The sequence below is a fragment of the Triticum dicoccoides genome, chromosome 1A (genome assembly GCF_002162155.2).
Source record: "Triticum dicoccoides isolate Atlit2015 ecotype Zavitan chromosome 1A, WEW_v2.0, whole genome shotgun sequence".
In the NCBI taxonomy this organism is placed as follows: Eukaryota; Viridiplantae; Streptophyta; class Magnoliopsida; order Poales; family Poaceae; genus Triticum; species Triticum dicoccoides.
Genome location: NC_041380.1, coordinates 549,813,393 through 549,837,910, shown reverse-complemented (window position 1 = coordinate 549,837,910; position 24,518 = coordinate 549,813,393).

The following is a 24,518-nucleotide window of genomic DNA, read 5'->3' as shown; positions in this document are numbered from 1 at the left end:
CTTTATCACCTCCATAACCGAGAAACATTTCCTTATTCCCCTAAGGATAATTTTGACTGCTATCTGGTGATCCACTCCTAGATCACCTTTGTACCCTCTTGCCAGACATGTGGCAAGGCACACATCTGGTGCGGTACTCAGCATGGCATACCGTATAGAGCCTATGACAAAAGCATAGGGGACGACCTTCATCCTTCCTCTTTCTTCTTGTAACGCCCTCGATGCGGATATATCTCCCACGTGTCGAAGCACGACTTAGAGGCATAACCGCATTGAAAGCAATGTCGCAAGTGAGGTAATCTTCACACAACCCATGTAATACATAAGGGAAAGAGATACATAGTTGGCTTACAATCGCCACTTCACACAATACATGAGTAAAGCATTACATCATCCCGATACAATCAAGGTCCGACTACGGAACCAAAATAAAAGAAGACTACCCCAAATGCTACACAGATCCCCGATCGTCCCAACTGGGCTCCACTACTGATCGACTAGAACGAAACAACACAAAGGACAAGATCTTCATAGAGCTCCTCTTTGAGCTTGGTTGCGTCATCTGCACGGTATCCTCGGCACCTGCAAGTTGGTTTTGGAAGTATCTGTGAGCCATGGGGACTCAGCAATCTCGCACCCTCGCGATCAAGACTATTTAAGCTTATAGGTAGGGCAAAAGGTATGAGGTGGAGCTGCAGCAAGCGACTAGCATATATGGTGGCTAAACATACGCAAATGAGAGCGAGAAGAGAAGGCAAGGCATGGTCGAACAACTATGATCAAGAAGTGATCCTAGAACAACCTACGTCAAGCATTACTCCAACAGCGTGTTCACTTCCCGGACTCCGCCGAGAAGAGACCATCACGGTTACACACGCGGTTGATGTATTTTAATTAAGGTCATCTTCAGGTTTTCTACAACCGGACATTAACAAATTCCCATCTGCCCATAACCGCGGGCACGGCTTTCGAAAGTTCAAATCCCTGCAGGGGTGTCCCAACTTAGCCCATCACAAGCTATCACAGTCAATGAAGGATATTCCTTCTAGCGGGAAGACCCAATCAGACTCGGAATCCCGGTTACAAGACATTTCGACAATGGTAAAACAAGACCAGCAAAGCCACCCGAATGTGCCGACAAATCCCGATAGGAGCTGCACATATCTCTTTCTCAGGGCACAGCGGATTGTCCAAGGTTCCGGTAGGCTAGCCCAGAGTTGCCCCTGGTGGCCACCGGCAGCTGACAGGTTGGACCAACACTCAGAGGAGCACTGGCCCGGGGGTTTAAATAAAGATGACCCTTGAGCCGGCCGACTCAAGGGAAAGAAAAGGCTAGGTGGCAAATGGTAAAACCAATGTTGGGCCTTGCTGAAGGAGTTTTATTCAAGGCGAACTGTCAAGGGGTTCCCATTATAACCCAACCATGTGAGGAACGCAAAATCCGGGAACATAACACCGATATGACGGAAACTAGGGCGGCAAGAGTGGAACAAAACACCAGGCATAAGGTCGAGCCTTCCACCCTTTACCAAGTATATAGATGCATTAAATTAGATAAGGTATATTGTGATATCCCAACAAGTAAACATGTTCCAATAAGGAACAACAGGTCCATGTACCAACAAGGTACAAAACTTCATCTTCACCTGCAACTAACAACGCTATAAGAGGGGCTGAGCAAAGCGGTAACATAGCCAAACAACGGTTTGCTAGGACAAGGTGGGTTAGAGGCTTGGCTTAACAATATGGGAGGCATGATAAGCAAGTGGTAAGTATCGCAGCATAGGCATAGCAAAAGAGCGAGCAACTAGCAAGCAAATATAGAAGTGATTTCGAGGGTATGGTCATCTTGCCTGAAATCCTGCAAGGAAGAAGAACGAGTCCATGAAGAAGACAAACGGACGTAGTCGAACGGGTCCTCACAAATGCGACGATAACGGAACCAACCCGAATAAGCAACACCGGAAAGAAGCACACAGCATAGTAAACAACCAACACATGAACATGGTATGATATGCGGGATGCGGTATGTGATGCAGATGCATTATTTGGAAAGGAATGATTGAACCTGGCCTCAACTTGGAAATCCAAGAGTGCCACTGGAAAGATGAGGTGATTTCGGTTGAAATCGATATAAAGATCACCGGAATCGGATGCACGGTTTGGAAATGGCAAGCAAAACAAATATGGCACCGGTCTGCGATAAATAGCAAGTAGCCATCTAGATGCATCAAGATAAATATGCTACAGCACTCAAACATGGCAACAAAATACATGGCAGGGATCCACTCATGATGCTTGACAAAAGATAAACACTGAGCTACGGCTAATTCACTCATTAACAGGTCCAAACAAGCATGACAAAAGTGCAAATGATAACAGGTTTCAGACTTAGTAAACTTAACACAAGTCTGGAATTTATCATCAGGTAGCAATCTTTACAGCAAGAAAACTACATGCTACAGGAACATGTCATGGCGAAGCAAGGCATGGCATGAAGCTACTCAAAGCACTTAACAAAAGTCCCTTAGTGACCTTGAGCCAAAAGGGATCAGAAAATACAATTGCAAGCATGCGAACATGGCAAAAACATAAACAGATTCAGACTTAGTGAAAAACTAGAGCATGCAAATCAGTTAACGAGTAGGCATGTTTACGAGCTCGATGCACTCACTACAGAGCATGGCATGACAAACTAAGCATACACCCATCAAGAAGACATGGCATAGAAGCAAGACATGGCAAGAACAACAACATAGCATGCACGGATCAATAGCAACATCCTCGGCAAAATTGCTAAACATGTCAACAATCTGCCAAGATTCACGATATAGCAAAAGTAGAGCTCGATTGACTCAATCTAGGGTGCTCCATAAATTCAAACAAAGACATGGATGGATAGAGCACCACAATTTTAACAAATCATTCTTACTGATCATCCTCAAAAGAGGCACGGATCACTAGGAAACAACATGAACATATGGCATACCGACAAAAGCAGGACAAGGACTTAGTGAAATTCTAAGTCCCTGAAATCAGCATTACCGATTATGCTACTTTGCAAGGTTGTGCTAGTCACCAAAAATATCACAAAAATACATGGCAAGCACCACTGCAAAGATGGCATGGCATATAACAAAACACATGTAGAGCTCAGGATCATAGCAAGCACACATTAAACATGGCAAAAATGCCAAAATGCCATTTGCTGAAACAGATCTGACAAATTCATCGCATAGCCCTCTTCCAACGACATTTCGGGCATCAAGATGAGCTCAAATGAAAATGATGCAGTGAGATGAAATGATGTACTCGTCGAGACGAACATTTTGATATGCTACACACACGAAACGGAGCTACGGATGATGAGTTATGAGCGATGGAAAATGCATAAAAGTAACATCAGATCTGGGGACTTAGCAGTTTTCCAGAAAAAAAACATGATGAGCGCGAAATAATTAATAGACGCACGGGTGGGGTTTAAACAGGTTCTCACCATGGGCCGAGGCCCAGCTGAGGAGGAGTCAGGTCGGGCCGGATCTGGCATGGCGGCCCACATACGCGGGAGGAGGCCCAGAGGCAAGGGCGTCGTCCTCCTCGCGCGAACCTCACACGCAGGAAGCCATGGCGGCGGCGCAGGAGAGCAAGGGACGCCGGCGGCAGTAGGGTGGCTTCTCCGGCGACGTCGGCGGGCGCGACCGCCGGGAATGGATGCAAGGAAGGACGCAGCGGACGGCTCCGGGCATGGCCCCTCCAGATCCGGTCAGGGGAGAGAGGAAGGAGCAGGGCACGGGGGAGCCAGGCCTGGTCGGCGGCGAAGACAACCGGCAGCGCAGCGTGCTCCGGCGAGGCACGGTCGCCGGAGACGGGCGGCAAGGATGCGCTGGCAATGGGGGGCGCGGATCGAGGGGCTCCTTCCTTCGATCGGCTGCGGGAGCGGGGCTCCTGGTTCAGGCGCGGCGAACGGCGCGATCGGGCTCGCGCGGGCCCGCGATGGGCTCGGCGGGCCGCGGCCGCGGGGACGGCGGACAGATGGCACGAGGGGAGTGGACAAGGGCGGCGTCGCGATGAAGTGGCCTCTCCTGATTGGACGGAGTGGGGTGGCGGCGGGACTTCGTCCGGCGGGCGCGGACATGTCCGGCGGCGCGGAGGGAGATGAGATCTAGGGTTTCGAGGAAAAGATCCAAAAACGAAAATGAAGGGGTCTATATATAGAGGTAGAGGGAGCTAGGAATGTCCAAATGAGGTGCGGTTTGCGGCCACGCGATCGTGATCGAACGATCTAGATGATGGAGGAGGTTTAGATGGGTTTTGGTCCACTTTTGGAGAGGTGTTGGGCTGCAACACACACGAGGCCTTTTTGGTCCCTCGGTTAACCGTTGGAGTATCAAACAAAGTCCAAATGACACGAAACTTGACAGGTGGTCTACTGGTAGTAAACCAAGGCCGCATGACAAGTCTCGATCCAATTCGAAAATATTTAACACCCGCACACGAAAAGAGGTAGAAAGGGACACCGGGTGACATAGGAGCGCCGGATTGCAAAACGGACAACGGGGAAAATGCTCGGACGCATGAGACAAACATGTATGCAAATGAAATGCACATGATGACATGGTATGCAATGCATGACACGCAAGCAATGACAAAGCAACAATAGCGAATAACTGGAGGACACCTGGCACATCGGTCTCGGGGCATTACACTTCTGCCGTGGTCAATCTTTGAGTCTTACTCAACTTCACACCTTACAACTCAGGTAAGAACCCCTTCTTTGACTGATCTATTTTGAACTCCTTCAAAATCATGTCAAGGTGTGCGTTCTTTGAAAGTATCATCAGGCGTCTTGATCTATCTCTATAGATCTTGATGCCCAATATGTAAGCAGCTTTATCCAGGTCTTCCTTTGAAAAACACTCTTCAAACAACCGTTTATGCTTTCCAGAAATTCTACATTATTTCGGATTAACAATATGTCATCCACATATACTTATCAGAAATGTTGTAGTGCTCCCACTCACTTTCTTGTAAATACAAGTTTCTAGCAAACATTGTATAAACCTAAAAGCTTTGATCACTCCATCAAAGCATATATTCTGACTATGAGATGCTTGCTCTAGTCCACAGAAGGATCACTGGAGCCAGCATACCTTTTAGCATCCTTAGGATCAACAAAACTTTGATTGTATCACATACAACTCTTTCTTACGAAAACTGGTAAGAAAACTTGTTTTTGACATCCATCTGTCAGAATTCATAATCGAAAAATACAGCTAATGCTAACATGATTCCGACGGACTTAAGCATCGCTACGGGTGAGAAATTCTCATCATAGTCAACTCCTTGAACTTGTGAAAAGACTCTTTCCCGCAAGTCGAGCTTCATAGACGGTAACATTACCGCCCACGTCCGTCTTCTTCTTAAAGATCCATTTATCTCAATGGCTTGCCGATCATCGGGCAAGTCCACCAAAGTCCATACTTTGTTCTGATACATGGATCCTATCTCGGATTTCATGGCTTCTAACCATTTGTTGGAATACGGGCCCACCATCGCTTCTCCATAGCTCGTAGGTTCATTGTTTTCTAACAACATGATATCTAAGACAGGATTACCGTACCACTCAGGAGTAGTACATATCCTTGTCGACCTATGAGGTTTGATAGCAACTTGATCTGAAGCTTCATGATCACTATCATTAACTTCCTCTTCAACAGACGTAGGTGCCACAGAAAACATCTTTCTGTGTTGCATCACTCTCTGGTTGAAATAAAGGTTCGACAACCTCATCAAGTTCTATCTTCCTCCCACTCAATTCTTTTGAGAGAAACTCCTTCTCGAGAAAGGACTCGTTCTTAGCGACAAACAATTTGCCCTCGGATCTAAGATAGAAGGTGTACCCAACTGTCACCTTTGGGTATCCTATGAAGATGTGTTTGTCCGCTTTGGGTTCGAGCTTCTCCGGCTGAAGCCTTAAGCATCGCAGCCCCAAACATTAAGAAACGACAACTTTGGTTTCTTGCCAAAGCAATGTTCACACGACGTCGTCTCAACGGACTTAGCTGGTGTCATTTCTAAAGTGAATGCAGCTGTCTCTAACGCATAACCTCAAAATGAAACGGTAGATCGGTAAGAGACATCATAGATCGCACCATATCTCATAAGGTTCGATTACGACGTCCGGACACACCATAACCCAGTGGTGTTCCAGGTAGCTTCAACTGTGAATCAATTCCACAATGTCTTAAGTGATTGCCAAACTCATAACTTAGAAATTATCATTGATCAGATCGTAGGAATTTGATCTTCTTGTTATGATGGTTCTTAACTTCACTCTGAAATCGCTTGAACTTTTCAAACGTTTCAGACTTGTGCTTCATTAAGTAAATATACCTATATCTACTCAAATCATCAGTGAAGATGAGAAAATAGCGATATCCACCGCACGCTTCAATTCTCATTGGATCACACGCATCAGCATGTATGATTTTGAACAAGTCACTTGCCCGTTTTATTTTACCTGAAAACGGGGTCTTAGTCATCCTGCCCATGAGGCATGGCTCGCATGTGTCAAGCGATTCAAAATCAAGTGACTCCAAACATCCATCGACATGGAGTTTCTTCATGCATCTTACGCCAATATGACCTAAGCGGCAGTGCCACAAGAAAGTGGTACTATCATTATTAACTCTACATCTTTTGGCGTGAACATGTGTATTACCATGACCGAGATTCAATGAACCATTCACATAGGGTGCATGACCATGAAAGGTATTATTCATGTAAACAGAATAACCATTATTCTCTAACTTAAATGAATAAACGTATTGCAATGAACATGATCTAATCATATTCATGCTCAACGTATACACCTGATAACATTTATCTAGGTTCAATACTAATCCGGAAGGCAGATGGAGCATGCGATGGTGATCTCATCAACTTTGGAAACACTTCCAACACACATCGTCACCTTGCCCTTAGCCAGTCTCTGTTTAGTCTGTAGCTTTTGCTTCAAGTCACCAATAATAGTAACTGAACCAGTATCCAATACCCAGGTGCTACCAGGAGTACTAGTGAGGTACACATTAATAATACATATATACTTGTTGAAGTTGCCAGCCTTCTTATCTACCATGTATTTGGGGTAGTTCCGCTACCAGTGACCATTCCCCTTACAATAGAAGCACTTAGTCTCTGGTTTGGGTTCAACCTTGGGTTCCTTCACTTGATCGGTAACTGGTTTGCCATTCATGAAGTTTCCCTTCTAGCCCTTGCCCTTCTTGAAACTAGTGGTCTTGTTAAACCATCAACACTTGATGCTCCTTCTTGATTTCTACCTTTTGCGGTCTTAAGCACCGCGAACAGCTCCGGGATCAACTCCATCCCTTGCATGTCATAGTTCATCATGAAGATCTAGTAGCTTAGTGATAGTGACTAGAGAACTCTATCAATCACTATCTTATCTGGAAGTTTAACTCCCACTTGATTTAAGTGATTGTAGCACCCAGACATTCTGAGCACATGCTCACTAGCTGAGCTATTCTCCTCCATCTTGTTGGCAAAAGAACTTGTCAGAGGTCTCATACCTCTCAACACGGGCATGAGCCTGAAATCCCAATTTCAGCTCTTGGAACATCTCATATGTCTTATGGCGTTCAAAACATCATTGGAATCCCGATTCTAAGCCGTAAAGTATAGTGCACTAAACTATCAAGTAGTCATCAGGATGTGTCTGTCAGGTGTTCACAACATCCACAGACGACTTTGTAGGGGTTTGCACATCAAGCGGTGCATCAAAGACGTAAGCCTTCTGTGTAGCAGTGAGGACACTCCTCGGACTATGGACCCAGTCCGCATCATTGCTTACCATATCTTTCAACTTAGTCTTTCTCTAGGAACGTATTGAAACAGGGAGCTACAACGTGAGCTATTTATCTACAACATATTTGCGAAGACAATTTAGACTATGTTCATGATAATTAAGTTCATCTAATCAAATTACTTAATGAACTCCCACTCAGATAGACATCCCTCTAGTCATCTAAGTGATACATGATCCGAGTCAACTAGGCCGTGTCCGATCATCACGTGAGACGGACTAGTCATCATCGATGAACATCTTCATGTTGATCGTATCTTCTATACGACTCATGTTCGACCTTTCGGTCTTCCGTGTTCCGAGGCCATGTCTGTACATGCTAGGCTCGTCAAGTCAACCTAAGTGTATTGCGTGTGTAAATCTGGCTTACACCCGTTGTATTCGAACATTAGAATCTATCACACCCGATCATCACGTGGTGCTTCGAAACAAGGAACCTTCGCAACGGTGCACAGTTAGGGGGAACACTTTCTTGAAATTATTGCGAGGGATCATCTTATTTAAGCTACCGTCGTTCTAAGCAAATAAGATGTAAAACATGATAAACATCACATGCAATCAAATAGTGACATGATATGGCCAATATCAGTTTGCTCCTTTTGATCTCCATCTTCGGGGCGCCATGATCATCATCGTCACCGGCATGACACCATGATCTCCATCATCGTGTCTTCATGAAGTCGTCTCGTCAACTATTACTTCTACTACTATGGCTAATGGTTTAGCAATAAAGTAAAGTAATTACATGACGTTTAAGTTGACACGCAGGTCATAAATAAATTAAGACAACTCCTATGGCTCCTGCCGGTTGTCATACTCATCGACATGCAAGTCGTGATTCCTATTACAAGAACATGATCAATCTCATACATCACATATATCATTCATCACATCCTTTTGGCCATATCACATCACAAGGCATATGCTGCAAAAACAAGTTAGACGTCCTCTAATTGTTGTTGCAATTTTTTTACGTGGCTGCTATAGGTTTCTAGCAAGAACGTTTCTTACCTACGCCAAAACCACAACGTGATATGCCAATTTCTATTTACCCTTCATAAGGACCCTTTTCATCGAATCCGATCCGACTAAAGTGGGAGAGACAGACACCCGCTAGCCACCTTATGCAACTAGTGCATGTCAGTCGGTGGAACCTGTCTCACGTAAGAGTACGTGTAAGGTCGGTCCGGGCCGCTTCATCCCATGATGCCGCCGAATCAAGATAAGACTAGTAACGGCAAGTAAATTGACAAAATCGACGCCCACAACAACTTGTGTTCTACTCGTGCATAGAAACTACGCATAAACCTGGCTCAGATACCACTGTTGGGGATCATAGCAAAAATTTAAAATTTTCTACGCATCACTAAGATCAATCTATGGAGTAATCTAGCAACGAGGGGAAGGGGAGTGCATCTACATACCCTTGTAGATCGCTAAGCGGAAGCGTTGCAAGAACGCAGATGAAGAAGTCGTACTCGCAGCGATTTAGATCGTGGTTGATTCCGATCTAAGCGCCGAACAATGGCGCCTCCGCGTTCAACACACGGGCAGCCCGGTGACGTCTCCCATGCCTTGATCCAGCAAGGGAGAAGGAGAGGTTGGGGAAGACTCCATCCAGCAGCAGCACGGCGGCGTGGTGGTGAACGAGGAGCGTGGCAATCCTGCAGGGCTTCGCCAAGTACCGCGGGAGAGGAGGAGGACTTGGGAGAGGGGGAGGGCTGCGCCAGAACTTGGGGTGCGGCTGCCCTCCCACCCCCACATATATATAGGGGCAAGGGAGAGGGGGTCCGCCCCCCTCAGATCCAATCTAAGGAGGGGGCAGCGGCCAGGGGGGTTGCCTTGCCCCCCTAGGCAAGGGGGGCGCCCCCCTTTAGGGTTCCCCCAAACCCTAGGCGCATGGGCCCTAGGGGGGAGGCGCCCAGCCCACTAAGGGGCTGGTCCCTCTCCACACACGGCCCATAGGGCCCTCCGGGGCAAGTGGACTGAGGGAATCCTGGATTAGGGGGTGTCCAGATAGCCGGACTATACCTTCGACCGGACTCCTGGACTATGAAGATACAAGATTGAAGACTTCGTCCCGTGTCCGGAAGGGACTTTCCTTGGCGTGGAAGGCAAGCTTGGCGATACGGATATGTAGATCTCCTACCATTGTAACCGACTCTGTGTAACCCTAGCCCTCTCCGGTGTCTATATAAACCGAAGGGTTTTAGTCCGTAGGACGAACAACAATCATACCATAGGCTAGCTTCTAGGGTTTAGCCTCCTTGATCTCGTGGTAGATCTACTCTTGTACTACCCATATCATCAATATTAATCAAGCAGGAGTAGGGTTTTACCTCCATCGAGAGGGCCCGAACCTGGGTAAAAACATCGTGTCCCTTGTCTCCTGTTACCATCTGCATAGACGCACAGTTCGGGACCCCCTACCCGAGATCCGCCGGTTTTGACACCGACATTGGTGCTTTCATTGAGAGTTCCTCTGTGTCATCACTTTTAGGCCCGATGTCTTCTCCGATCATCAACAGCGATGCGATCCAGGGTGAGACCTTTCTCCCCGGACAGATCTTCGTACTCGGCGGCTTTGCACTGCGGGCCAATTCGCTTGGTCATCTGGAGCAGATCGAAAGCTACGCCCCTGGCCATCGGGTCAGATTTGGAAGTTTGAGCTACACGGCCGACCTCCGCGGAGACTTGATCTTCGACGAATCGAGCCACAGCCGAGCGCGCCGCACTGTCATGATGGGCATGATCTAGCTCTGCCGCCGAACAGTGCCCTGGAGGCCGCACCCGCATCAGCTTTGACCCTTAATTCGGAGCCAACTACGCCAATCGAGGATGGGTGGTTGGACACCGCCTCGGGGGCTGCAATCTCTACGGCGATCGAGCCGAACACCAGCCCTATTCTCTGCGAATCCCATGACTCCAAGGAGCCATACTCCGAGCCCTCCACGCCCCTACCGATCGAACCCGATTAGGCGCCGATCATGGAGTTCACCGCCGCGGACATCTTTCAGCACTTGCCCTTCGGCGATATTATGAATTCACTAAAGTCTCTCTCTTTATCAAGAGAGCCCTGGCCGGACTATGGTCAGCAAGGTTGGGATGCGGATGATGAAGAAATTCAAAGGCGCCGCATTAACGGCGACAATACTGAGGATACGACGGTTAATGCCGGATTCAGAGGCTCTAAACCCGGTCAGCGGAAAAAGCCATTCAAAAGAAATACTCCGGGCCCGTCCAGTTTGGACCGAATACTCGACCGCTCATGCCAGATACATGGCACCCCCGAAAAACCAGCCAATCACACCAACAGGGATTGTTGGGTGTTCAAGCAGGCAGGCAAGTTAAATGCCGAAAGCAGAGACAAGGGGCTGCATAGCGATGACGAGGAGGAGCCCCGACTGTCGAACAACAGTGGACAGAAAGGTTTTCCCCCACAAGTGCGGACGGTGAACATGATATACGCAACCCATGTCCCCAAGAGGGAGTGGAAGCATGCGCTAAGGGACGTATACACGATGGAGCCAGTCGCCCCAAAGTTCAACCCATGGTCTTCCTGCCCGATCACTTTTGATCGAAGGGACCACCCCACTAGCATCCGTCATGGCGGATTCGCCGCATTGGTTCTAGACCCAATTATTGACGAATTTCACCTTACTAGAGTCCTTATGGACGGTGGCAGCAGCCTGAACCTGCTTTATCAGGATACAGTGCGGAAAATGGGCATCGATCCCTCAAGGATTAAACCCACTAAAACGACCTTTAAAGGCGTCATACCAGGTGTAGAGGCCAACTGTACAGGATCAGTTACACTTGAAGTGGTCTTCGGATCTCTGGATAATTTCCGAAGCGAGGAGTTAATCTTCGACATAGTCCCGTTCCGCAGTGGTTATCACGCACTGCTCGGGCGAACCGCATTTGCCAAGTTCAATGCGGTGCCGCACTAGGCATACCTCAAGCTCAAGATGCCAGGCCCTCGAGGAGTCATCACGGTCAATGGAAACACCGAACACTCTCTCCGAACGGAGGAGCATACGGCGGCTATCGTAGCGGAAGTACAAAGCAGCCTCTCAATGCAATTCTCCAGTCCGGCCATTAAACGTCTGGACACCGTCAAGCGCGCCCGGAGTAACCTACAACAAGACCGTCTGGCACATTCCGAGCAAGCGTAGCAATGCGGCCCCAACCCCAGCCCTCGCGAACTTGCGAAACCAGTGTTGCGCGTACATAACTACGCTCTGGAAATACCATGGGCACAGGGGGAGGGGCACCATCACGGCACGCCCGAAACGCGGCTTCAACCACACTATGGGCTGCCGATTTCTTAAGTTTCTCTTATTTTCAGGACTCCATTCTTCGGAAGGCTTGTCCGGCAGTACAATTGCCGCACAAACGATACAATCAGGGAAGCAGAAAGCTACACCGCACTATGGAACTCTAAGGTGGTCTCTATAACGAGCAGTATACCCGTTTCACATAACATTCCGCAGCTCGCCCCTGGAAAGGACATGTTAAATAGTCCCATCTTTTGCTTATTGCACTATTTGTATCGTTCTGCTTTGATCGCAGCTTTTTTAAATAAACAATGCATAGCTTCCATCTATTATTGCATTACTCTTTTTTACGAATATATGTTCATTAATGACATGTTGTACCCATACACTTTGGTACGGCCAATACGCCAGGGGCTTAAGTACCCCACAATACGATGTGAGAAGTCCGAACACTTTCACAAGTGCGGCACCCCGAACTTATAGCATTATATGCATCGGCTCCGAATCATGTCTTGGGTCAATAGTTGGGTTTGCCCGGCTCCTATGTTTTGGTACCTTACGTTCCGTTATATCGGCTAAGGTAGCACTAGGAGAACTACTGCGATTGTGCCCCAGTTGAGCTGGGCTAAGCACCTCAGTAGAGAAAGCTAAAACTGGCCGTCATGATGAGGCGAGAGCTGGTCGCTGTTCGAGAGGTTTTCGAGTCCCTAAAGACTTATGCCGCTTAGAGCGAGGAGTCAGCTTTGTCCGGCCTAGGCGTGGATAGCGCCCCGAACTTGGTCTTCCGAACACTAGGGGCTTCGCCAAAATTTAAAATTATAGAATTCTATGGCTAAGTGAGAGTGTTCAAGCATTATAGTCCGATTGCCTTGTTCGTTGTGTTGAGCGCCTCCCTCGAAGGACCCAAGAATGGGAAAAAGAGCGCTCATGTTTATCCTGAACACCCCAGCACTCGTGGTATGGGGGCAGAAGCCGACGACTCGCCATCTCTCAAATTTGATAAACGGCCGCACAGAAGGTAATGTTTTAAATTCAAAAGCGTTGCTTAGCGCATATGAACAAGTTTTCAGCGTACGGGATCACAAATGCGAGTTTACTCAAAAATTACATCTTTGGAGCATTCATCCGCTATAAGGCGGGCACCCTTCAAGACGCCCTCATAATACGCTTCCGGGACACGATGCTCCTTGCCCGGTGGCGGCCCGTCCTTCACGAGCTTCTCCGCATCCATCTTGCCCTAGTGCACTTTAGCACGGGCAAGCGCCCTACGGGCACCTTCAATGCAGACAGAGCACTTGATTACTTCAAGCCGTGGATGGGCATCCACCAGCCGCCTCACCAGCCCGAAGTGGATCCCAGGCAGAGCCTCTCTAGGCCAATGCCGAACTATGAGGCCCTTTATGGCCTGTTCGGCCACCTTGTGGAGCTCGACCATTTGCTTCAGCTGGTCGCTCAAAGGCACCAGGTGTCCGGCCTCAGCATACTGAGACCAGAACACCTTCTTCGTCGAGCTCCCCTTCTCGGCTCGGTAGTAGGCGGCGGCATCAGACGCACTGCGGGGCAAATCTGCGAATGCTCCTGGAGAGCTCCGGACTCGGGTAAGTAACAAGTAATTCACTATCACGTGCTTGCTTTGCATAATGAATGCCTTACCCGCCGCTATCTTCTTCATCGCTTCAATTTCTTGGAGGGCTTTCTGGGCTTTGGCCTTGGCAGACTTCGCGCTTTCAAGGGCTGCTGCAAGCTCGGACGCTTGCGTCTTTGAGTCAAGCTCCAAACTCTTGTGTTTTTTCACGAGATCCTGGAGCTCTTTCTGCACCTCTTCCACCCGCGCCTCCTGCTTCCCTCTCTCTGTGCACTACGTGGCCGCTCTGTTTTTGGCCTCGGACAACGCTTTCTTAAGGGTTGCCACCTCAGTCGTGGCCCCTATAATAGCACGTTGATCCTGTCATTTTTTGCAACCACATCTTCTCTATATACTTGCGCAAGGTATTACTTACCTTCCTTCTCCTCAAGTTGCCTCTTGGCATGGCCGAGCTCGTTCTCAGACCGCGCGAGGTTTTGCTTCAGCGTATCCACCTCCGCAGTCAGTGCGGCGGAGGCCAGCAGCGAAGCCTGCATATGCATATTGACTTGATTATGTTAGACTCCTGCGAATGTTATTAGATCCTCTATTCGGATTTTCTTTCCGAACGCCGAACAGAGCATCAGGGGCTATTGTCTATGTGGTAATATTTTTACATATTCTTTACTTACCTCAAAGCCTGTTAGAAGGCTGGCACAGGCTTTAGTCAGTCCGCTCTTGGCGGACTGAACCTTCTGGATCACCGCACTCATAATAGTGCGGTGCTCCTCGTTGATGGAGGCGCCATTAAGCACCTCCAGCAAATTGTCCGGTGCCTCCGGTTAGACGGAGGTCACCGGCTCGGTAAGCTTGCTCCTCTTGGAAGGAGGCTACCTACCGGAGTCCGGAACCGTTGAAGGTTCCGGTGCGGTGTCCGTCTCAAGGCCGGACTCGGAGCCCTTGGGGTTTTATCCCCTTTGCGCCTGGAGTCCGGGAGGTCGCCTTGCGGCGCCTCCGGGACCACCTCCTCCTGGCTTGGAACCTGTTGGGGCAGCACCTCGGCGTCGTCCGTAGGGTGGGGGGAGGTAGCGGGCGGAAGTGAATTCACGTCCGACGAATCCAGGGAGCCGCTCGATGACTCGTCGAGCCCGGCCTTGGGCGGATTGCATAGTCATATTCGGCGTAAGGAGGAGTTGTGCAAGAAAGGAACACTATGAATTGCTCTGGTGTCCGAATACTTACGATCTCGCCAGGGGCTTGGCCCTGTGCGGCCACTCCTTCGCCGTCGTCGGCGTTGGTGGAGTAGTCCGGAGGAAGGGTCTTCCCCTTCTTGGACCCTTCGGCCTCCCCAGTTGGGGCGGCCTTCCTTTTCTTCCCTCCCCCCACTGGAGGGGGAGAGGTCTCTTCTTCCTCCTCCTCGTCTTCATGGGAGGAGTGTGTCTTGGATTCGTCGGATGATGAATCCGACGCCTCCAGGCACCGGGCACTCTTTCGAGTCCCCGTGGCCTTCTTCTTGGCCTTCTTCTCTGGCACCACATAGGGTGCCGGAACCAGCAGCTTCGCCAAGCGAGCGTCCGCTGGGCCTTCGGGCAAAGGAGCCGGACAGTTGATCTGTCCGGATGTCTCCTGCCAATCCTGTCAAAGGTAAGGGAGCTTAGATCCCGCATGGAGTCAAACTATGAAAAACTAATACCCTGTAAAAGGTAAAAACATCTTACCGCACTAGCGTGACGCTGTGTGCTAAATCCACGATCCTCGGTAGCGGATGCGGGGGCCTCGGCGCCCTTGAAAAGCACCTTCCAGGCATCTTCGTACGTCGTGTCGAAGAGCCTGCTCAGAGTTCGGTGCTGCACCGGGTCGAACTCCCACAGGTTGAAAGCCCGTTGTTGACACGGGAGGATCCGGCGGATGAGCATAACCTGGACTACATTGACAAGTTTGAGCTTCTTATCCACCAGGGTTTAGATGCATGTTTGGAGTCCGGTCAGCTCTCCTTTTTTACCCCACGACAGACCCGTCCCTTTCTAGGAGGTGAGCCGCATAGGGGGTCCGGATCGGAACTCGGGGGCTGCGACCCATTCAGGGTCGCGCGGCTCGGTGATGTAAAACCATCCCGATTGCCACCCCTTTAGGGTCTCCACGAAGGAGCCCTTGAACCATAGGACGTTGGGCATCTTGCCCACCATGGCGCCTCCGCACTCCGCCTGGGTGCCGTGCACCACCTTCGGCTTGACATTGAAAGTCTTGAGCCATAGGCCGAAATGGGGGCGGATGCAGAGGAAAGCCTCGCACACGACGATAAACGCCGAGATGTTGAGGACAAAGTTCGGGGCCAGATCGTGGAAATCCAGGCCGTAGTAGAACATGAGCCCCCGGACAAATGGGTGGAGAGGGAAGCCCAGTCCGCGAAGGAAATGGGGGAGGAACACCACCCTCTCATGGGGCCTAGGGTGGGGATGAGCTGCCCCTCTTCGGGAAGTCGGTGCGCAATGTCGTTAGACAAGTATCCGGCCATCCTCAGTTTTTTGATGTGTCCCTCCGTGACGGAGGAGACCATCCACTTGCCTCCTGCTCCGGACATGGCTGGAGAAGGTTGAGGTGGGGTGTGCGGACTTGGGCGCTGGAGCTCGAGTGCGCGGAAATGGATAGGCAAAGGAGGAAGAAGGCGTGGATGAAAAGGTGGATCCTTATCCCCTTATATGGGCGGACGCGACTATGCGTCCCCACCAGCCTGGTAAAACTCGCTTATCTCCCAAGCGACGTACTCAATGGCGCGGTTGGGTTACCCATGCCCGTATTGATGAGAATCCCGGAATAACGGGACATGATCTCTGCTTTGACAAGACGTGCCAAGGAAACCGCCTCGCTAAACGCGCTGAGGTGGGACAGTAAAACGATTCGAATAAAGACTTGGCCGTGGTGTGATGTCATGCTACGGAATACGTCAGCAGATTAGATTTGTGTAAATATTATTCTCTCTATGGCAATATGTGGAAACTTATTTTGCAGAGCCGGACACTACCTTTGTGTTCAAAATCTTCTATGAAGTACTTGGAGGAGGAACCCGCCTTGCAATGCCGAAGACAATCTGCGCGCCGGACTCGTCGTCATTGAAGCCTGGTTCAGGGGCTACTGGGGGAGTCCTGGATTAGGGGGTGTCCGGATAGCCGGACTATACCTTCGGCCGGACTCCTGGACTATGAAGATACAAGATTGAAGACTTCGTCCCGTGTCCGGAAGGGACTTTCCTTGGCGTGGAAGGCAAGCTTGGCGATACAGATATGTAGATCTCCTACCATTGTAACCGACTCTGTGTAACCCTAGCCCTCTCCGGTGTCTATATAAACCGAAGGGTTTTAGTCCATAGGACGAACAACAATCATACCATAGGATAGTTTCTAGGGTTTAACCTCCTTGATCTCGTGGTAGATCTACTCTTGTACTACCCATATCAGCAATATTAATCAAGCAGGAGTAGGGTTTTACCTCCATCGAGAGGGCTCGAACCTGGGTAAAAACATCGTGTCCATTGTCTCCTGTTACCATCTGCCTAGACGCACAGTTCGGGACCTCCTACCCGAGATCCGCCGGTTTTGACACCGACATGGACCCTCCCGGTGGACCCCCGGAACCCCTTCGGTGGTCCCGGTACAATACCGGTAACCCCCTGAATTGTTCCGGTGACCGTATGATGACTTCCCATATATAAATCTTTACCTCCGGACCATTCCGGAACTACTCGTGACGTCCGGGATCTCATCCGGGACTCTGAACAACATTCGGTAACCACGTACATCTATTCCATTTAACCCTAGCATCATCAAACATTAAGTGTGTATACCCTACGGGCTCGGGAGTCATGCAGACATGGCCGAGACAACTCTCCAGTCAATAACCAACAGCTGGATCTGGATACCCATGTTGGCTCCCACATGCTCCACGATGATCTCATCGGATGAACCACGATGTCAAGGATTCAATCAATCCCGTATACAATTCCCTTTGTCTATCGGTACGATACTTGCCCGAGATTCGATTGTCGGTATCCCGATACCTTGTTCAATCTCGTTACCAGCAAGTCTCTTTACTCGTTCCGTAACACATCATCCTGTGATCAACTCCTTGGTCACATTGTGCACATTATGATGATGTCCTACCGAGTGGGCCCAGAGATACCTCTCCGTTACACGGAGTGACAAATCCCAGTCTCGATTCGTGCCAACCCAACAGACACTTTTGGAGATACCCGTGGTGCACCTTTATAGCCACCCAGTTACGTTGTGACGTTTGGCACACCCAAAGCACTCCTATGGTATCCGGGAGTTGCACAATCTCATGGTCTAAGGAAATGATACTTGACATTAGAAAAGCTTTAGCATACGAACTACACGATCTTGTGCTAGGCTTAGGATTGGGTCTTGTCCATCACATCATTCTCCTAATGATGTGATCCCGTTATCAACAACATCCAATGTCCATGGTCAGGAAACCGTAACCATCTATTGATCAACGAGCTAGTCAACTAGAGGCTTACTAGGGACATGGTGTTGTCTATGTATCCACACCTGTATCTGAGTTTCCTATCAATACAATTCTAGCATGGATAATAAACGATTATCATGAACAATGAAATATAATAATAACTAATTTATTATTGCCTCTAGGGCATATTTCCAACATATGTACCAGTAGCTATGTGTTTGATCTCTCTCTCTCTCTCTCGTGTTCTTGATTTGGCACGATCTTGATGTATCGCGAGCTTTGCTATTATAGTTGGATCTTATGTTTCTCCTCCCCCTCTACTCTCTTGTAATGGATTGAGTTTCCCCTTTGAAGTTATCTTATCGGATTGAGTCTTTAAAGATTTGAGAACACTTGATGTATGAATTGTCGCGCGTATTTGTGGTGACAATGGGATACCATGTGATTCACTTGATGTATGTTTTGGTGATCAACTTGCGGGTTTCGCCCATGAACCTATGCATAGGGGTTGGCACACGTTTTCGTCGTGATTCTCTGGTAGAAACTTTGGGGCACTCTTTGAGGTTCTATGTGTTGGTTGAATAGATGAATCGGAGATTGTGTGATGCATATCGTATAATCATACCCACAGATACTTGAGGTGACATTGGAGTATCTAGGTGACATTAGGGTTTTGGTTGATTTGTGTCTTAAGGTGTTATTCTAGTACGAACTCTAGGGTTGTTTGTGACACTTATAGGAATAGCCCAACGGATTGATTGGAAAGAATAACTTTGAGGTGGTTTCGTACCCTACCATAATCTCTTCGTTTGTTCTCTGCTATTAGTTACTTTGGAGTGACTCTTTATTGCATGTTGAGGGATAGTTATGTGATCCAATTATGTTATTATTGTTGAGAGGACTTGCACTAGTAAAAGTATGAACCCTAGGCCTTGTTTCCTATCATTGCAATACCGTTTACGCTCACCTTTATCATTAGTTACCTTGCTGTTTTTATAATTTCAGATTACAAAAACCTTTATCTACTATCCATATACCACTTGTATCACTATCTCTTCGCCGAACTAGTGCACCTATACAATTTACCATTGTATTTGGTGTGTTGGGGACACAAGAGACTCTTTGTTATTTGGTTGCAGGGTTGCTTGAGAGAGACCATCTTCATCCTACGCCTCCTACGGATTGATAATCCTTAGGTCATCCACTCGAGGGAAATTTGCTACTGTCCTACAAACCTCTGCACTTGGAGGCCCAACAAAGTCTACAAGAAGAAGGTTGTGTAGTAGACATCATGCATTCATATAGAGTCATACTTTGTTCTAGTATTGAGTTGTAATCATTGAGTTGTAAATAAATAGAAGTGTGATGATCATCATTCATAGAGTATTGTCCCAAAAAAAGAGAAAGGCCAAAGAAAAAAAGGCCCAAAAAACAAAAAAAGGGGGCAATACTACTATCCTTTTTCCACACTTGTGCTTCAAAGTAGCACCATGATCTTCATGATAGAGAGTCTCCTTTGTTATCACTTTCATATACTAGTGGGAATTTTTCGTTATAGAACTTGGCTTGTATATTCCAACGATGGGCTTCCTCAAAATGCCCTAGGTCTTCGTGAGCAAGCAAGTTGGATGCACACCCACTTAGTTTCTTTTTGTTTAGCTTTCATATATTTATAGCTCTAGTGCATCCGTTGCATGGCAATCCCTACTCACTCACATTGATATCTATTGATGGGCATCTCCATAGCCCGTTGATACGCCTAATTGATGTGAGACTATCTTCTCCCTTTTTTTCTCCTCCACAACCACCATTCTATTCCACCTATAGTGCTATGTCGATGGCCCACGCTCATGTATTGCGTGAGGATTGAAAAAGTTTGAGAACATTAAAAGTATGAAACAATTGCTTGGCTTGTCATCGGGGTTGTGCATGATTTGAATACTTTGTGTGGTGAAGATGGAGCATAGCCAGACCATATGATTTTGTAGGGATAACTTTCTTTGGCCATGTTATTTTGAAGAGACATAATTGCTTAGTTAGTATGCTTGAAGTATTATTATTTCTATGTCAATATTAAACTTTTGTCTTGAATCTTTCGGATCTGAATATTCATACCACAATTAAGAGAATTACATTGAAATTATGCCAAGTAGCATTTCACATCAAAAATTATGTTTTTATCATTTACCTACTCGAGGACGAGCAGGAATTAAGCTTGGGGATGCTTGATACGTCTCCAAGGTATCTATAATTTTTTATTGTTCCATGCTATATTATATTCTGTTTTGGACATTATTGGGATTTATTATACACTTTTATATTATTTTTGGGACTAACCTATTAACCCGAGGCCCAGCCCAGAATTGTTGTTTTTTTGCCTATTTTAGGGTTTCGCAGAAAAAGAATATCAAACGGAGTCCAAACGGAATGAAACCTTTGGGAACGTGATTTTTGGAGCGAACATGATCCAGAGGACTTGGACCCTACGTCAAGGCATCAACCAGGAGCCACGAGGTAGGGGGCGCGCCTACCCCCTGGGCGCGCCCTTCACCCTCGTGGGACCCCTGTTGCTCCACCGACGTACTCCTTCCTCCTATATATACCTACGTACCCCCAATCTACCAGATACGAAGCCAAAACCCTAATTCCATCACCGTAACTTTCTGTATCCACGAGATCCCATCTTGGGGCCTGTTCCGGAGATCCGCCGAAGGGGGCATCGACCATGGAGGGCTTCTACATCAACACCATAGCCCTTCCGATGAAGTGTGAGTAGTTTACCTCAGACCTACGGGTCCATAGTTATTAGCTAGATGGCTTCTTCTCTCTTTTTGGATGTCAATACAAAGTTCTCCCCCTCTCTTGTGGAGATCTATTCGATGTAATCTTTTTTTGCGGTGTGTTTGTTGAGACCGATGAATTGTGGGTTTATGATCCAGTTTATCTATGAACAATATTTGAATCTTCTCTGAATTCTTTTATGTTTGATTGGTTATCTTTGCAAGCCTCTTTGAATTATCAGTTTGGTTTGGCCTACTAGATTGATCTTTCTTGCAATGGGAGAAGTGCTTAGCTTTGGGTACAATCTTGCGGTGTCCTTTCCCAGTGACAGTAGGGGCAGCAAGGCACGTATTGTATTGTTGCCATCGAGGATAACAAGATGGGGTTTATTTCATATTGCATGAGTTTATCCCTCTACATCATGTCATCTTGCTTAAAGCGTTACTCTGTTCTCTTGAACTTAATACTCTAGATGCATGCTGGATAGCGGTCGATGTGTGGAGTAATAGTAGTAGATGCAGGCAGGAGTCGGTCTACTTGATGATGCCTATATACATGATCATACCTAGATATTCTCATAACTATGCTCAATTCTGTCAATTGCTCAACAATAATTTGTTTACCCATCGTGAATACTTATGCTCTCGAGAGAAGCCACTAGTGAAACCTATGGCCCCCGGGTCTATCTTTCATCATATTAATCTTCCAATACCTAGCTATTTTTATTGCCTTTTATTTTACTTTGCATCTTTATCATAAAAATACCAAAAATATTATCTTATCATATCTATCAGATCTCACTCTCGTAAGTGACCGTGTAGGGATTGACAACCCCTTATCGTGTTGGTTGGGAGGATTTATTTGTTTGTGTAGGTACGAGGGACTCGTGCGTGGCCTCCTACTGGATTGATACCTTGGTTCTCAAAAACAGAGGGGAATACTTATGCTACTCTGCTGCATCACCCTTTCCTCTTCAAGGGAAAACCAACGCAAGTGCTCAAGAGGTAGCACACACCTATATGAGTCTGATTGTCGAACGTCGCAATCTATGAGAGTAGGGTTCTCTCTAGTAAACTCATAAAATGTCACGGAGCATGACGCATAAGCTCCACCCGCGGGGAAGACCCACGGTAGCCTAGTATCGATTAAGGCTTTATGTGAAGCTAGATTCGCATAAAACTTGCAGTTCAAGGCCCAGTCCACTGTTCAAGTTGCTTACTAGTCTAGCATAGAGTTCTAGGTGGAAGTTCAACTTATCAGTCTCCACTGCAATACCGGTATATCAAATAGTGTTTTGGAACCAAAGGCAAATTGTTGTGTGCCTCTGGGATCTGGTGGGGATTGCTGGAATTTAGTCTATTGTGGGACAGCCCAATAACTATTTCAGAAATTCCTAAATAAATCCTTGAGGCCCACTTATCCCATTTGTGCAAGGTAAGAGATACTACTAAAGTTTAGTCCCACATTGCTAGTTTAGTGGGAGTTGGACCTCCTTATAAGGGAGGTTCTTTCCCCACTTGTATGAGCATGAATACAAGAGGGACATCCACGCGCGCTCCTCCTTCGCCGCCCGCCTCGCCACGCCACGCCACGCCACGTCACGTCGCGTCACGACGCGGGTTGCGGGAATGAGCCAAGCCGATGTCTAAATTTTTGCCACGCACTACGGGTGTACGAAAGGCCACTCGGGAGCTAGAAAGTTTTTGCTGTAGTGGACATTGAATACGAACGCTGCACCCTTCGGCTGCTGCTTGTTCGTTTCGTCTCCCGCATTCCCTTCAGCTCCCGGCGCAACCTCTCGCCTTCTTCTCTTGCGCCTATAAAAGGGAGGTCGCTCCTCTCAGAGAGATGCACCAGAACTTCTCCTTCCTCTCGCCACCGGTTCCAATCTCTGAGCTGCTGTTGTCTTCCTCATACCGGCTTGCGGCGTGCACCACGAGTCGGGACAGTAGGCCTCCAAATCCGCACCTCTTTGAGTCATGTACAGGAGAAGGGTGATAAGGTTTTTTGGGGAGCGCTCGGCGCGACTACTGACTTCTTCGTCACGGAAGCCCCGGACTCCGACGACTACTTCCCCGACGACGACTACTTCCCCGACGTCGACAACCTCCTCGACGACATGGCTGGCGAGGACACCGACCCCAAGTCCAGTACTGCAGCAGCTGCTATCACGTATGTGTTCTTCTTCTTTCTGTTAGTTGTCATGCCACAGTTTTCTCGTAGTAGTACTTGCCCTACATGTGTTAGCTTCTACTCCATATATGCAACTACCTCTACTGCCTGCTCTAGATATGCTAGGCTACAGTTTATATATGCAGATGTTATTTACCTTCTCTCTGTCAGAATGCATGACTCGTTTTATCACTGCTATACTAGTCATGCTTTATCTAGTATTTCTGTCAATAAAATCATTCAGTAAATTGCTCATATTCCCAACAATAAACGTGTATCCATTGTACCAAATGAAATGAATTCATCGGTCGCCCATGTTGGCATGTTGTCATTCGTGTATCCCCACCTAAATACATTATTCAAAGCGGCAAAGGCGAGGTAACAAGAGTGCGCTAGCGTGCAGGGAAAGGTATTTGCGCGAAGACACGACAACCACTTTTTTATGAGTAAATCTAAACAAACACACACACACACACACACACAGAGAGGGTGTGTGTGAGAGAGAGCTCATTTACAAGATTCATAATTGTAGCCCTAGTTGTGTGATCTTCATTGCAGAAAACACGAGCATCCCTAGAGTCACAAAATTTCCAAGGAATAGAGAAAGGGACCGAAGGTCAAATGTCATAGTTGAGTCCAACCGGCTAAGCCATGTTATTGCAGCAAGTGAATGTGGTGCGGTAGCCCACACCTGAACTGCAATCGGGCAATGAACGGACAAGTGAGTAACATCCTCCACTTGGGCATCATGTCGACGATAGATTGAATCATCAGTGATCATCTTTCTCGTGGAGGTTGTGCATGGTGTTGAGACGATCCTTAAAGAGGAGCCAACCAAAAAATCTTGACCTCAATATGAACCTTGGAGGACCAAATAAGCTTGGCGAAAGGATCAATGCCGTCCTCATAGGTGAAGATGGAATAGGCCTGTCTAGAGGACAAAGGTGTGCCATGCAGGAGGAACCTGTCATCATAAACATCATCTAGGGTGAAGTTCTGCAATAAAGATTGACGAAGTCGCCACAGGTACCTAATAGTAAACTTACATATCATACCACTAAAAGAATAGCATCATAATTTTTAAAGTAAATCTAGGAAATATGCGAGCACTCGTGCCAGGACTTGAATCCGGATGGGCTGGTCCCACTACAAGAAAACTAACCATTTAAGGTATACTTACTTTGCTTGTGATGTAAAACTTTGACGGTCGAAATCCCGGTGGGCTGGTTCCACCATATTCGTTTATCCAAAACATATTATCTCTTAAAACGTGTATATTATCTCTTATAATATGCACGTTTTAAAAACATTTTTATATTATGGGATGAAGGGAATAGTATTTTTTTTTCTTACTCCTGGT